Below are 15,520 nucleotides of genomic sequence, written 5' to 3'. Positions count from 1 at the left end.
GGTACTGTGTTATATGTTAGCACTGGTACTGTGGTATGTTAGCACTGGTACTGTGTTATATGTTAGCACTGGTACTGTGTTATTTGTTAGCACTGGTACTGTGTTATATGTTAGCACTGGTACTGTGTTATTTGTTACACTGGTACTGTGTTATTTGTTAGCACTGGTACTGTGTTATTTGTTAGCACTGGTACTGTTATATGTTAGCACTGGTACTGTGTTATTTGTTAGCACTGGTACTGTGTTATATGTTAGCACTGGTACTGTGTTATATGTTAGCACTGGTACTGTGTTATATGTTAGCTCTGGTACTGTGTTATATGTTAGCACTGGTACTGTGGTATGTTAGCACTGGTACTGTGTTATATGTTAGCACTGGTGCTGTGTTATTTGTTAGCACTGGTACTGTGTTATATGTTAGCACTGGTACTGTGTTATTTGTTACACTGGTACTGTGTTATTTGTTAGCACTGGTACTGTGTTATTTGTTAGCTCTGGTACTGTGTTATATGTTAGCACTGGTACTGTGTTATATGTTAGCACTGGTACTGTGTTATTTGTTAGCACTGGTACTGTGTTATTTGTTAGCACTGGTACTGTGTTATATGTTAGCACTGGTACTGTGTTATTTGTTAGCACTGGTACTGTGTTATATGTTAGCACTGGTACTGTGTTATATGTTAGCTCTGGTACTGTGTTATATGTTAGCACTGGTACTGTGTTATTTGTTAGCACTGGTACTGTGTTATATGTTAGCTCTGGTACTGTGTTATATGTTAGCACTGGTACTGTGTTATTTGTTAGCACTGGTACTGTGTTATATGTTAGCACTGGTACTGTGTTATATGTTAGCACTGGTACTGTGTTATATGTTAGCTCTGGTACTGTGTTATATGTTAGCACTGGTACTGTGTTATATGTTAGCACTGGTACTGTGTTATATGTTAGCTCTGGTACTGTGTCATATGTTAGCACTGGTACTGTGTTATATGTTAGCACTGGTACTGTGTTATTTGTTAGCACTGGTACTGTGTTATTTGTTAGCACTGGTACTGTGTTATTTGTTAGCACTGGTACTGTGTTATTTGTTAGCACTGGTACTGTGTTATTTGTTAGCACTGGTACTGTGTTATATGTTAGCTCTGGTACTGTGTTATATGTTAGCACTGGTACTGTGTTATTTGTTAGCTCTGGTACTGTGTTATTTGTTAGCACTGGTACTGTGTTATTTGTTAGCACTGGTACTGTGTTATATGTTAGCTCTGGTACTGTGTTATTTGTTAGCTCTGGTACTGTGTTATTTGTTAGCACTGGTACTGTGTTATTTGTTAGCACTGGTACTGTGTTATATGTTAGCACTGGTACTGTGTTATTTGTTAGCTCTGGTACTGTGTTATTTGTTAGCACTGGTACTGTGTTATTTGTTAGCACTGGTACTGTGTTATATGTTAGCTCTGGTACTGTGTTTTATCTTTGCTCTGTCACTGTGTTATATGCTAGCTCAGGTGCTATTATATATTAACTCTGTTATTGTGTTATGTGCTAGTTCTAGTGCTGTGTCTGGTGTTCTTTTTGATAACATTAAAAAGCGGTATATGAACAAAAATAATGTTTTAATATTTAAATTATTAAAATTTTAGTAGAAGTAAATGTAAAAAATATTTGAGGAATAATAATAATACGAGAGTATTTAATTAAAAGTTCTCAAATACCAATTGCAAAACTCTAAGAATATATAAAGTTCCTTGATAATGTGAGAAGTCACGAAAGAGCTTGAAATTTCACTGTTATATATATATATATATATATATATATATATATATATATATATATATATATATATATATATATATATATATATATATATATATATATATATATATATATATATATATATATATATATATATTATTGTGACCATGGACTCGAACCCATGCTGCTTTGGTCTGCTCTCATGGTGGACAAAAACACATGACGCCCTAATCCACTGGACAATACGATCCTTAAGAGTAGCGCATCCAGTGGAACTGAATGTTGTACTCGCCTAGAGTCATCCATACCATCGTGTGTCCTTGGGTAGTTAGTACAACATCCAGTTCCGCTGGATGCGCTACTCTTGAGGATCGTATGCTCCAGTGGATTAGGGCGTCATGTGTTTTCGCCCACCATGAGGCAGGCCAAAGCAGCATGGGTTCGAGTCCTTGGCTAGTGCAGTGTTGTTATTGATCAATACCACTCGTTCGTATCCACAATAATATAAAATACTGCTCGTTGTACTAGTACACTAAACAGGGACTAGAATGAAATTAGGCTAGAGTCATCCACTATTTAGGATTGTATGGTCCAGTGGATTAATGCGTCATGCGTTTTCGCCCACCATGAGGCAGGCCAAAGCAGCATGGGTTCGAGTCCTTGTCTAGTGCAATGTTGTTATTGATATATATATATACATATATATATATATATATATATATATATATATATATATATATATATATATATATATATATATATAGAAGGAATTCGCAAGAGCAGGCGAAATATACACAAACACTGATCTCTGGCCGAAGGAGACTCGAACCTACAAACCTTGGAACAAGGTACGCAGTGCTTTACCATTCTCACCACACTGGACCAGTACCTTGGCGCCTAGCTCGAGCTAGACGTTGATCCAAGGCAGCCAGCTTTCAGGGAGGAGGTTTACAACTTTTCATCTCATCCCCTGCATGCATCCACCAGCTAGAGATTTTGACAATGTAGGAAATACAGTCAGCAAGTCCGGATAATACACTGGACCTCATCTTCACTAATGATGATGATCTAATACGGAATATAACCGTATCAAAGACAATACACTCAGATCATACCTCTTCAAGGGGGCTCCTTGGCGTGGTGAAGAGGCTCTTGGTCTGAGGAATTAGACCTGTCGGTCTCCTTCCTCAGACCGAACCTAATTACCCCCCAATACCCCTTCCCTATCCCATCCTCCCCATCCTCCCCTTTTTCCTTTCCTCCTCTTCCTCCCCACCCCTCCCTTTTGCCCTTCCTCTTTTTGACCTTTGGGATTTTTCCCACAGGCGCCCTAGTTCCTAGGTAGGGGAAAGGGTACCGGGGTCCATCCCATTCCGTTGAGGTTCTTGGCGGTGGCGTAGTTTGCCGTGGAATCTGGATCGCCTGCAGATGTCCCAATCCCTCTCCGGTATCCCGGAGGGTGGCTTTGGGTGTCTTACGGGCGACGGGTGTATCTCTGGAAGCCACCTTTCAGATTCCAGGGGTGGTGGCCAAAGGAGGTATACTTTGTGGCAGATATCCGGCCGCCCTCTCTTTTGTCCACCGAGGTAGCTTGGCAGATGTGAGGTTGCTATCCTGGATTGCTGGTTTACTGGCATGAAGGGTAGGGTATGGCACGGGTTCCATGCTGCATCTGCGCTACTTGCGGTGCTGAGGTCCTCTTGGGCGTGGAGGGAGATTTCTGGCCCTTTTATTCCTCCTAGGAACTACCCCTCCCCAGTCCCCCCTTTTTTTCTTTTATTTTATTTTTATTTTATTTTCTTTCTTTTTTTTTCTTAAAAACAAAAAGAAAGAAGTAACCTAACCATGGAGTACCCGATCCATGACCCTGCTACCCCCAGGCCCCTTATTCTAACCGCACTCCGTTCTGACCTCGCCTTGTCTTCTGGCCACTCTTCAAACACTCCTAAGGCCCCTGTACCTCTTGCTGGTGCTGTTTCGTCACCCGCTTCAGGTGCCAGGGTTTCGACTGACTCCTTTGATTTGTCTGACCTTTCGCTCTCCTTTGACTATGCTTCTGGCCTCTCCCTCTACGGTGCATCGATTTTCGAATCGCCAGCCCGTCCCACGTCGGGCAGACTCTGGTCCCACTTCTAAACGCCAACGACAATCTCCTGATGATGTTACTTCATTACCTACCCATTCTACTCGGAAAAGACTGACACGTCATGCACTCCCTCTCCACACCCAGTTTTGGACCACACAATTGACTAAATTCTTTACTTTAAGACCGACTTCTTCTACTGCCTATCTTTCTGACCATAGTATTGGCAAAGTGCTCCTACACCACGTTGGTAGAGATATTTCCTTTCATGCTCTTAAGAGTGGTACGTGCATCATCACAGTCCAGAATTCTACCCATGCTCATGATCTTTCTCTTCTTTTACATATTGATACTATTCCTATCACTATCGAAAAACATCATTCCCTCAATTCTTGTAGTGGTACTGTTATTCTGCCCCATACCATAGTCCAACAGAATTTCCAGACATGTGGCAATGACATTCTCGAACAGCTGGAACTCCAAGATCTCCCAATTCTCAAGGTAGACACTTATGTTCTTCCTGCCCACGGGCAAAGACGATACCCTTGCAATGTAGCTCGTTTAACTTTTGACAGCCGCGAGCTCCCATCCTCTGTTTATGTAGCAGGACATCAGTTACAAGTTCGGAAGGTGATCCCTACACCGCAACAGTGTAGGAATTGCTGGCGATTTAGCCACCCAGCAAAATATTGCAGATCTATAGCCGAATGCCCAGTCTGTGGTGCCAATGACCATTCTAATAAGTCTTGCAGTCGACCTCCCTCTTGCCTTAATTGTCATGAGGCTCACCCTTTGTACTCTCGCCATTGCCAGGTCTACTTAAATGAGCGGGAAATTCGTTACCTCAAAGAGGCAGAAGGTCTTCCTTATGCTATGGCAGTTTCTCATCTACACCTCCAAGGGAGACTACCCCGTGTTTCTTATTCTCGTGTTTCAAAACGTCCCCCCACTTCTGGGGTCCCATCTTCTGCAGCCTCCTCTGTGGTTGCCAGTCCCATAGTCACTCCTGTATCTAATTCTTTTGCTGTCCTGGGCTCAGACATCCCTACTTCAACACCTCAGTGTGTTCTCACTTCTTTGTGTTTTCTCTCACAAACCCCGGTATCGACAAGACCTTGTACCTCCTCCCAATCGTCCCTCTACTTCTCAGAAGTCCAGAAAATCTCCTTTAACCCCTCCTTCCCTTCATCCACCTCCACAGTTTACCTTCCTGGTCTCTGTACCTGGGTCTTCCCCTTTCACTGGCTCTGTTACAAGTGTGGAGGTTCATCCTCCTCCTCGTACTGTACCTTCCTCTCCTGTCTCCTCCCAAGTTTCTTCCTCTTCTGCCACCTCCCAGGTTTCTACCTCTTCTGTCCCCTCCCACACTTCTCCAGTTCCCTCCACCCTTTCGCCCCCCCCTACCTTGGTACAGTCCATTACAGTTCCGATCTTTACTCAAACTCCTCCTCCTTCCATCTCCGATATTGTCTCCCATACGATGTCTCTGAACTCCAAAACACTTGAAGCAATCACTGAATATATTGCAGAGACCAAACCATCAATGGACACTGATCCACTTTCTGTTCCTTCTCTTTCCTCTTCTCCATCTGCGCAACTCCTTTCTTCACAGTGCACTGTTCCTTCGATGCTTGAACGTTTTCCTTTGCCACCGCATGTGGACTTTTATAACCCCTCTAGTCTGTAGGTACCCTTATCTGCGGACTTCAGGCATCTTTATCGTTGCCAATCATGGCCTATTTACAGTGGAATATACGCGGCCTCAGGGGTAATCGGGGTGAGCTTCAGATGTTGCTCTCCCAGCTTTCCCCTGTTGGTGTTTGCTTACAGGAACCAAAACTACACTCTGCTGTTATCTATCCCATCTCAGGCTATAATTTATTGTATTCTTCAGATCTTTTTCCTGATGGGACCTTTAATGAAAGTGCCTTTCTTCTATGCACTGATATTCCGTACCATCAGCTATTTGTTCGTACTTCACTGCATTACACAGCAGCCCGTATCCACTTGCATAGGTGGTATACACTCTGTTCTTTGTATCTCCTTCTCGGGCATTATCTATCCCGGATATTGCCTTTCTTGTTTCATCATTACCGCCACCACTTCTGTTACTTGGCGATTTTAATGCTCATCATATATATATATATATATATATATATATATATATATATATATATATATATATATATATATATATATATATAAACACAGTACATGAGGTGTGCGAGATACACGTCTAGTACACATTGTTACGTGTTTGTCACTGATTGTAATGCGAAAATCTCATCCAGCTCAGAGCTTGGACGTGTGCCCAAAATACAGGTGGCATTACCCCTCTGAACAGCTGCACTGAGTCGCTGGAACAGAAAACTAGCTGCCCTGGAATCCCTAGTTACCCTGATGAGTCTTTTGCCTAGCTCCTTAAGGAACATAGGTGCACTCTTTCCCCATGAGCCAAGGGTCTCTGAGCCTATGGGAACAAACATACAATGATGGGCAAGTTCTCCATATTTTCTAGATTTTTGGGACTCCCTGAAGCTGGCGGCTGCCCCTCCTTCCTCCCTGGTGTATTGAGATAGGTATCAGCCGAGGTAGATGCACATGTGTAGTTCCACACCACCTGCTTACCATCTGTCCAGGCTTGAAGGGTGATACCATCTGGACGCTTCTGGCTGCCATCAGATCTGCATAGTTGGGGTGGCTCCCTTACTGCTGGGCATCCGGCTGTTATGAGGCTCCTCTTGATAATGTTATTAACCTCCTCATGTCTTGCAATCTTTCCCTCGGATTTACGGCACACAAGACCATGGTACCCGAATCGGTCTGCTGCTTCACTGCCACAAATACACCTGTGTTCATCGAGAATAGAGGCTGCAAGTTGAAGGGCAACACCGATGCGGATGGTCTGTGGGTCAAGGCGTGTACCAAGGCTGGAGTTGGGAACAGCCAACAGAAAGTCCCCTGCATGAGGAGCTCTCACTGAAAGGAGGCGGGCTCTATCCTTCCCTGACACACTCTGAAGCATTGTTGAGGCTATATTTTCCACTATTGGACCATCCCAGCGAGACTGTTTGTAGGTGTTAGGGGGAGCAGGTCTGGTTTCAGAGCCCGTTAGATTATCCCAGATAATGGCTCCATTAATGAACTTTTGGTCCTGGACTCCAATCTTGTCCCTAAGATGTTCAGGGAGAATCACTGCTATAAGCTCTCTGGATGCAATGCATGAGGACAGAAAAGCAGGAAGCAAAATTTGTGATGACTTGCGGACACCAATGCCTCCTAGTCTGACTGGAAGTGTGGCTTGGTACCACTGCCCGTCTTCTAGAGTAAGGTTAAGTACTTTCGTAAAAATCTGCCTCAGGATACTGTCATTTTCGTGCAGTATAGGGTCATCATATGAAGGTGCACATCTTAGGAAATAAGTCAACCTGGGCAGACTCAAGTACTTTGTGGGAAGGTACAATGCTTCGTGGGTGTCAAGATTGCTATTCGTCGTTCCATTCTCCTCAACTCTTCTAATTTTTTCCTGAGAATTGTGTCAATGGCATTGCTTCCCAGAGATGCTCCAAGCAAGATGCTATTTGTGGGACAATGACTGATGCTCCTGGTAGTTTTGATCTCACTGCATTTATCACTTGTTGACTGACTGAGATGATTTCACATTTAGATGGATTCAGAATGAGACCCATTTCCTGTCCCCGCATCATCACTTGTGTAAGATCATCTAGGAGGGACTCCTTTGTACCTGCTAGTGTGCCATTATCCAGGAACCAGATGTATAGCTCACTGGTCAGTCTGACTGTGATTTCCCTAACAGCTATACAGAAGAGAAATGGTGCAAGAGGATCCCCTTGCTGAACACCCTCTGATGTGATTTCATGCTCTCCAAACAGAAGCATTGATTCCTTGCTATATCCAGCTGAAACAAAAGGGAAGAGACCAGGGAAATGTTCTTGTACCGCTGCTAATACCACGTCTCTTTTCAGGAGATTAAATGCATTCTTGAAATCTGCTTTTAACACTGCATTGTCCTCAGGCAGGTTGTTGATATGTGCCCTTGTTGCATGAACCACTGAGTCACTTCCTTGAGAGACACCAAACCCAAGCTAGTTTGGTTGAAGCATCATGGCTGCCTGTGCACGAATACTTCGGACAGCAGCTTTGGAAACTAGGCGTCGAAAAGTGCTGCCTACTACAACTGGCCTAATTCCTCCATTCTTCTTTTTAAGTGCACAAAGTGTTGCACCAAAAAAGAAAGGTTTAATTTCGTCAGGAATCAGACTAGCCAAGGAATTGCTAACAAACCTTGTGATCTCTGAAAGCAGTGTCTCTGCAATCTCTCCAATAACTGGATTAACCATTTCCTTTAAATGCTGTGGCCTTATTCCAGTGTAACCCCCAGCAGAGCCAGATGGGAACGACAGTATTACTTTGTAAATGTCTGAGTCTTCCACAATCAATGTTTCCACACTGGTGACAGAAGTGTTGGAGCTGTTGGTGCCCCTGGTTTCCCTGGCAGGGTGCTTTCCTCTAAGTGCTTCTTCTGTGTCAGCATCCCTGAGGGCAGCTGTATCTTCACTGGTAATAATTCTGATTGGCCCCACTGTGTTGCCCTCTTCAATTTTCTTGCTCACCTGGAATCTGAGTTTTTCACTGTCAGTGGAGTGAGTGGGGGTTCTGCCTCTCCCGTTTTTGTATTGATGGGGAAGGCGAATGAGGTTATCAGCTTTAGGAAAGTCTCTTAAGGATTTAATGATCATTGAGGCTAGCCTCTTTCCCCTTCTTTCTGGCACAGTTAAGCAGACATTGTCAAAAAGTAGCAAGTTGTGCCATGCCTTGATGGTTGGTGGAACATTCAGGATAGTGGAACCATCGTTTACTTTTTTTAAGAGGTCTGTAAGTTTCCCAGCTGTGTGTGGATGGGCTGCTTTGGGAATGTCCTGGTGAGTGTCCTGGCACCTGTTGGTTTAATTGCTTCTAAGATATCATCTGATGAGATGAGATCTGTTGGAGTGGGTTCAGGTGCCTGAGGTGGCTCTGGATCATCACTTTCCACAGGAGGACATCCTGTGGAAAGTGATGATCCAGGGGAAGTACCGTGTTTGCGGAAGAAACCATTGGAGTTGAGACATCAAAGCTGTAATCACCACCGACACTTGCCTCTCCTAGTATTGCCAGCCGTTGCTCGCTTCCTCATGGTTGGCATCCATCTAGCTAGACTGTAGGAGTGGAGTATGACATGTTGGGTGGGCATGGTGAGTGGAAGGTAATGAACTTGACCGTGGTGGCCTATATATATATATATATATATATATATATATATATATATATATATATATATATATATATATATATATATATATATATATATATATATATATATATATATATATATATATCTTTTTTTATTATCACACTGGCCGATTCCCACCAGGGCAGGGTGGCCCGAAAAAGAAAAACTTTTACCATCATTCACTCCATCACTGTCTTGCCAGAAGGGTGCTTTACACTACAGTTTTTAAACTGCAACATTAACACCCCTCCTTCAGAGTGCAGGCACTGTACTTCCCATCTCCAGGACTCAAGTCCGGACTGCCGGTTTCCCTGAACCCCTTCATAAATGTTACTTTGCTCACACTCCAACAGCACGTCAAGTATTAAAAACCATTTGTCTCCATTCACTCCTATCAAACACGCTCACGCATGCCTGCTGGAAGTCCAAGCCCCTCGCACACAAAACCTCCTTTAACCCCTCTCTCCAACCTTTCCTAGGCCGACCCCTACCCCGCCTTCCTTCCACTACAGACTGATACACTCTTGAAGTCATTCTGTTTCGCTCCATTCTCTCTACATGTCCGAACCACCTCAACAACCCTTCCTCAGCCATCTGGACAACAGTTTTGGTAATCCCGCACCTCCTCCTAACTTCCACACTACGAATTCTCTGCATTATATTCACACCACACATTGCCCTCAGACATGACATCTCCACTGCCTCCAGCCTTCTCCTCGCTGCAACATTCATCACCCATGCCTCACACCCATATAAGAGCGTTGGTAATACTATACTCTCATACATTCCCCTCTTTGCCTCCAAGGACAAAGTTCTTTGTCTCCACAGACTCCTAAGTTCACCACTCACTCTTTTCCCCTCATCAATTCTATGATTCACCTCATCTTTCATAGACCCATCCGCTGACACGTCCACTCCCAAATATCTGAATACATTCACCTCCTCCATACTCTCTCCCTCCAATCTGATATTCAATCTTTCATCACCTAATCTTTTTGTTATCCTCATAACCTTACTCTTTCCTGTATTCACCTTTAATTTTCTTCTTTTGCACACCCTACCAAATTCATCCACCAATCTCTGCAACTTCTCTTCAGAATCTCCCAAGAGCACAGTGTCATCAGCAAAGAGCAGCTGTGACAACTCCCACTTTGTGTGTGATTCTTTATCTTTTAACTCCACGCCTCTTGCCAAGACCCTCGCATTTACTTCTCTTACAACCCCATCTATAAATATATTAAACAACCACGGTGACATCACACATCCTTGCCTAAGGCCTACTTTTACTGGGAAAAAATTTCCCTCTTTCACTGCTTTCAGTAACCTACCTCCTACACCATACACTTGCAACATCTGCCACATTGCCCCCCTATCCACCCTGTCATACGCCTTTTCCAAATCCATAAATGCCACAAAGACCTCTTTAGCCTTATCTAAATACTGTTCACTTATATGTTTCACTGTAAACACCTGGTCCACACACCCCCTACCTTTCCTAAAGCCTCCTTGTTCATCTGCTATCCTATTCTCCGTCTTACTATTATACTCAGCAGACTTATCCCCCTATAATTTTTGCACTCTCTTTTATCCCCTTTGCCTTTATACAAAGGAACTATGCATGCTCCCTGCCAATCCCTAGGTACCTTACCCTCTTCCACCAACCACTCCAAAACTATATCCCCACCTGCTTTTAACATTTCTATCTTTATCCCATCAATCCCGGCTGCCTTACCCCCTTTCATTTTACCTACTGCCTCACGAACTTCCCCCACACTCACAACTGGCTCTTCCTCACTCCTACAAGATGTTATTCCTCCTTGTCCTATACACGAAATCACAGCTTCCCTATCTTCATCAACATTTAACAATTCCTCAAAATATTCCCTCCATCTTCCCAATACCTTATATATATACATATATATATACATATACATACATATATATACATATACATACATACATATATATATATCTATATCTATATATATATATATATATATAGAGAGAGAGAGAGAGGGAGAGAGAGAGAGAGGGAGAGAGAGAGAGAGAGAGAGAGAGGGAGAGAGAGAGAGAGAGAGAGAGAGAGAGAGAGAGAGAGAGAGGGAGAGAGAGAGAGAGAGAGAGAGAGCTAAGGAAGGGGTAGCAATAATGTTGAAGGATCAGTTATGGAAGGAGAAAAGAGAATATGAATGTGTAAATTCAAGGATTATGGGGATTAAAGTAAAGGTTGGATGCGAAAAGTGGGTCATAATAAGCGTGTATGCACCTGGAGAAGAGAGGAATGTAGAGGAGAGAGAGAGATTTTAGGAGGTGTTAAGTGAATGTATAGGAACCTTTGAACCAAGTGAGAGAGTAATTGTGGTAGGGGGACCTGAATGCTAAAGTAGGAGAAACTTTTAGAGAGGATGTGGTAGGAAAGTTTGGGGTGCCAGGTGTAAATGATAATGGGAGCCCTTTGATTGAACTTTGTATAGAAAGGGGTTTAGTTATAGGTATTACATATTTTAAGAAAAAGAGGATAAATAAGTATACAAGATATGATGTAGGGCGAAATGACAGTAGTTTGTTGGATTATGTATTGGTAGATAGAAGACTGTTGAGTAAACTTCAGGATGTACATGTTTATAGAGGGGCCACAAATATAACAGATCACTTTTCAGTTGTAGCTACACTGAGAGTAAAAGGTAGATGGGATACAAGGAGAATAGAAGCATCAGGGAAGAGAGAGGTGAAGGTTTATAAACTAAAAGAGGAGGCAGTTAGAGTAAGCTATTGGAGGATAGATGGGCTAATGAGAGCATAGGCAATGGAGTCGAAGAGGTATGGGGTAGGTTTAAAAATGTAGTGTTAGAGTGTTCAGCTGAAGTTTGTGGTTACAGGAAAGTGGGTGCGGGAGGGAAGAGGAGCGATTGGTGGAATGATGATGTGAAGAGAGTAATAAGGGAGAAAAAGTTAGCATATAAGAAGCTTTTACAAAGTAGAAGTGATGCAAGGAGGGAAGAGTATATGGAGAAAAAGAGAAAGGTTAAGAGAGTGGTGAAGCAATGTAAAAAGAGAGCAAATGAGAGAGTGGGTGAGATGTTATCAACAAATTTTGTTGAAAATAAGAAAAAGTTTTGGAGTTGTCCTTGATCTGTGTCTTGGCTTCAACATTACTTCTGCCAGCTGTGAGTCTTCCATTGTAACAGATATAGCGTCTGATCATTTCCAAGGCTAACCTCTCTAGATATTGGTAATGCTATCCTCCCTGGTGGGATATTCAAACGGAAACGTCTTAATGTTTTCCCTGATCAACATGATGGCTTTGTTGCACATGTGACTGACTGGTATAATTCCTATGAGTGTACCTCTGTCGAGACTTTTAACAATGACCTTGTGAGCAGTATTCAGAACTTCTTAGAGCCGCCTCTGAAACCTCCTTCTACTCTAAATCCAAATGACTTCCATAATAATCATAAGTCTTATAAAAACCATACCTATTACAATGATTCTAAACTTCGAACATTGAAACGTACTGCTCGCAGACTAGGCCTAGCCTATAGAAACCATCGTACCCCTGAAATGCTGAGCCTCTTCCAAACTGCCCTTGTTGCTGCCAGAGAGCGTATGACAGAGCTGCGGCAAACAGACTGGGAACAATTTGTCAATGGTCTCAATGCTCACACCCCACTTAGCCGGGCATGGAGGGACATAAATAGAATTAAGGGTAACAGAACTGGGCAGATCGCGCACCCTCATCCCTTGCATAGGGCGAATGAGTTAGTCAGTGCTTGGGCTGCTACATCTAGCTATGACAGTCTTCCCAGTACCACACAGGCGAAATTAATGGACAAATATGATGCAAGGGAGAGACTTGTTTGCTTTATGCTCAGCTAATTATGAACTTGATGCAGCACTAACTAAGGGCAACTCCACGTCGCCTGGTGAGGATGGTATTACTTACAAAATACTCAGATTGCTGTGTCGAGTACCAGGTAATCCTTTACTTGAATTATATAACATGAATTATGTCACTGGGGAGCTCCCTAAACCATGGACCAATAGCCTCATTATTCCCATTCCGAAGCCCAATCAACAAAACTCATTTCGCCCAATACCCCTTACTAGCTGCTTGTGTAAAACATTCGAAAGGATGATTCTTAATCGTCTTATGCACAGAATTAAGCAATTCTTGTCTCCCCGGTTGCATGGCTTCATGCATAGAAGGAGTGTGCATCATTGCATTACCACCTTTCTCACTCTGCACACTGACAGCTCATACACTACCTTCCTTGACCTTAAATCCGCTTTTGATGTAGCCAACCGACATGTAATCATTAGTGAACTTGCCAGAATGGATGTTGGAGGATGGCTTCTCCGCTGGACTAAAGGTTACCTGTCCAACAGAAAGTCGTCTGTGTTGTTCCAGGGACATAGAAGTGTAACTAAAGATTTTGAATTAGGAACCCCACAGGGAGGTGTGCTTAGTCCCACCCTTTTCAACATTTTGATTAATGCCTTACTTAATGCAATGCCTAGCCAGCCCCATCATTATATGGTTAGTTTTGCTGATGACATAATGATTCACACCACCGGATTCTCCAACACCCAAAACATTCTTAATCATGTACTAGCCGGGTGTCAGGACCTGGGGTTAATAATCTCAGGGGATAAAACATACTCAACAGACGTCCTCCTCGGTATAGAGGCAGAGTTCGTCAGATCCAGTTGCATGATGGGTCTCTTCTAGAATATGTAAGCAGATACAGGTATCTAGGCTTTGAGGTTCCACTACTTGGACCTGTTGTAACGAGACTTTGTCGCCAATACAAAGAAAGGCTGAGAGCACTTAGAGTTGTGGCTGGGTTTCACCCCAGGTATGGTGCTAATGTTAAAATTGTGAAAATGATGTATCTTGCTTATATTAGATCATTGGTTGATTATGCGGTGCCACTACTTGCACTCGTGTCTGACTGGAAGCTTGGAGGACTGGAAAAACTGCAAAACGAAGCAATGAGGATCATCCTAGGATGCCCTCGTACTGCCAAAATTTTAAATATGCGGAAAGAACTTAATATTCCAAGCATTAGAGATCGTGTTACTGAAAGAAATATCTTTATTGGGGTCAATATGCTTAGGCTAGCCCATTCAAACCCCTGCACAGAAGCCCTCCAAACTTTCCTCAGCACTGGTGAACATCCTTCCAGATGGATCGAAAAAACTGGAACCGACCTCCGCATGAACCAGCAACATGATCTATATCAAGTTAGACAACAGAGACATTTCCCTGCTCCATGGGATATTACCCCATTCCAAACTACCATTCCTCCATTTCCCCCCAAAACTCTTCTTAAATCACAACCAAAGCTTCGTCTTGAAGCCAAACATGATGCCTTAAGCTGTATTGATAACTTAGTCACACAGAACAATCTTTCACAAATTATTTACGTTGATGGTTCTGTTCACCAATCAACTGGTGCAGCTGGTAGTGCTGCTGTTTCACACAGAGTGATGGCTCTCATAAAGAAATGGGAGCACGCATCAATAACTGGGCCTCTACCCTTCAAACAGAACTGTTTGTCATACTTCTTGCACTCAAATGTGTCCATGTATCTAAGGTTGACACTTTAATTGTAACTGATTCTCTGTCATCCATAAATGCTCTCAACTCATTAAGTATAAATTGTCGCATGCTTGTGTCAGAAGCCAGACACAGGTATGGTAAGATTGTGGACAGTGGAGTCAGAGTTCACATGCTGTGGATTCCATCTCACATTGGTCTTCAGATGCATGATAGAACTGATAAATTGGCTAAGCTGTATGCTTTCAAAGAGGGGGTAGATTACAATCTTGGGTTGTCATTTAGCAGTTTGAGAACAATAATACGAAAAGAACTTCAAGTGAACTTTATTGACTTAAGACTTAGGGAGATTGACACAAGTCAGTCCATCTATCATCATTCCATCATGCAGGAGGAGCCACATGTCTATGGTGCATCCAACAAGATAAGCAGACTCTTGGATGTCACTACTGCCCGGCTCCGGCTGGGTTACAAGTATCTATGGCAGGTTAAATCACCACCACCAGATGTAGACGAAACGAAATGTAAACTTTGCCAGATGGACTATTGTCACACCTTGCGTCATTATGTACTGGAGTGTGATCAAATTAATGAATTTAGAAGCAACTCACTCAGAAATGTTCAAGAAATGGCAAAGTATTTTATCCACAGTGGTATATTACAGACCATTCTGGAGAAATACCCTGACTTTGCTAGCTGTAAATAATGCATTACCATGTGTGTGTGTGTGTGTGTGTGTGTGTGTGTGTGTGTGTGTGTGTGTGTGTGTGTGTGTGTGTGTGTGGTGGTGGTGGTGGTGGTGGTGTGTGTGTGTGTGTGTGTGTGTGTGTGT

The sequence above is a fragment of the Cherax quadricarinatus genome, chromosome 13 (genome assembly GCF_038502225.1).
Source record: "Cherax quadricarinatus isolate ZL_2023a chromosome 13, ASM3850222v1, whole genome shotgun sequence".
Lineage (NCBI taxonomy): Eukaryota > Metazoa > Arthropoda > Malacostraca > Decapoda > Parastacidae > Cherax > Cherax quadricarinatus.
This window is presented reverse-complemented; position numbering follows the sequence as displayed.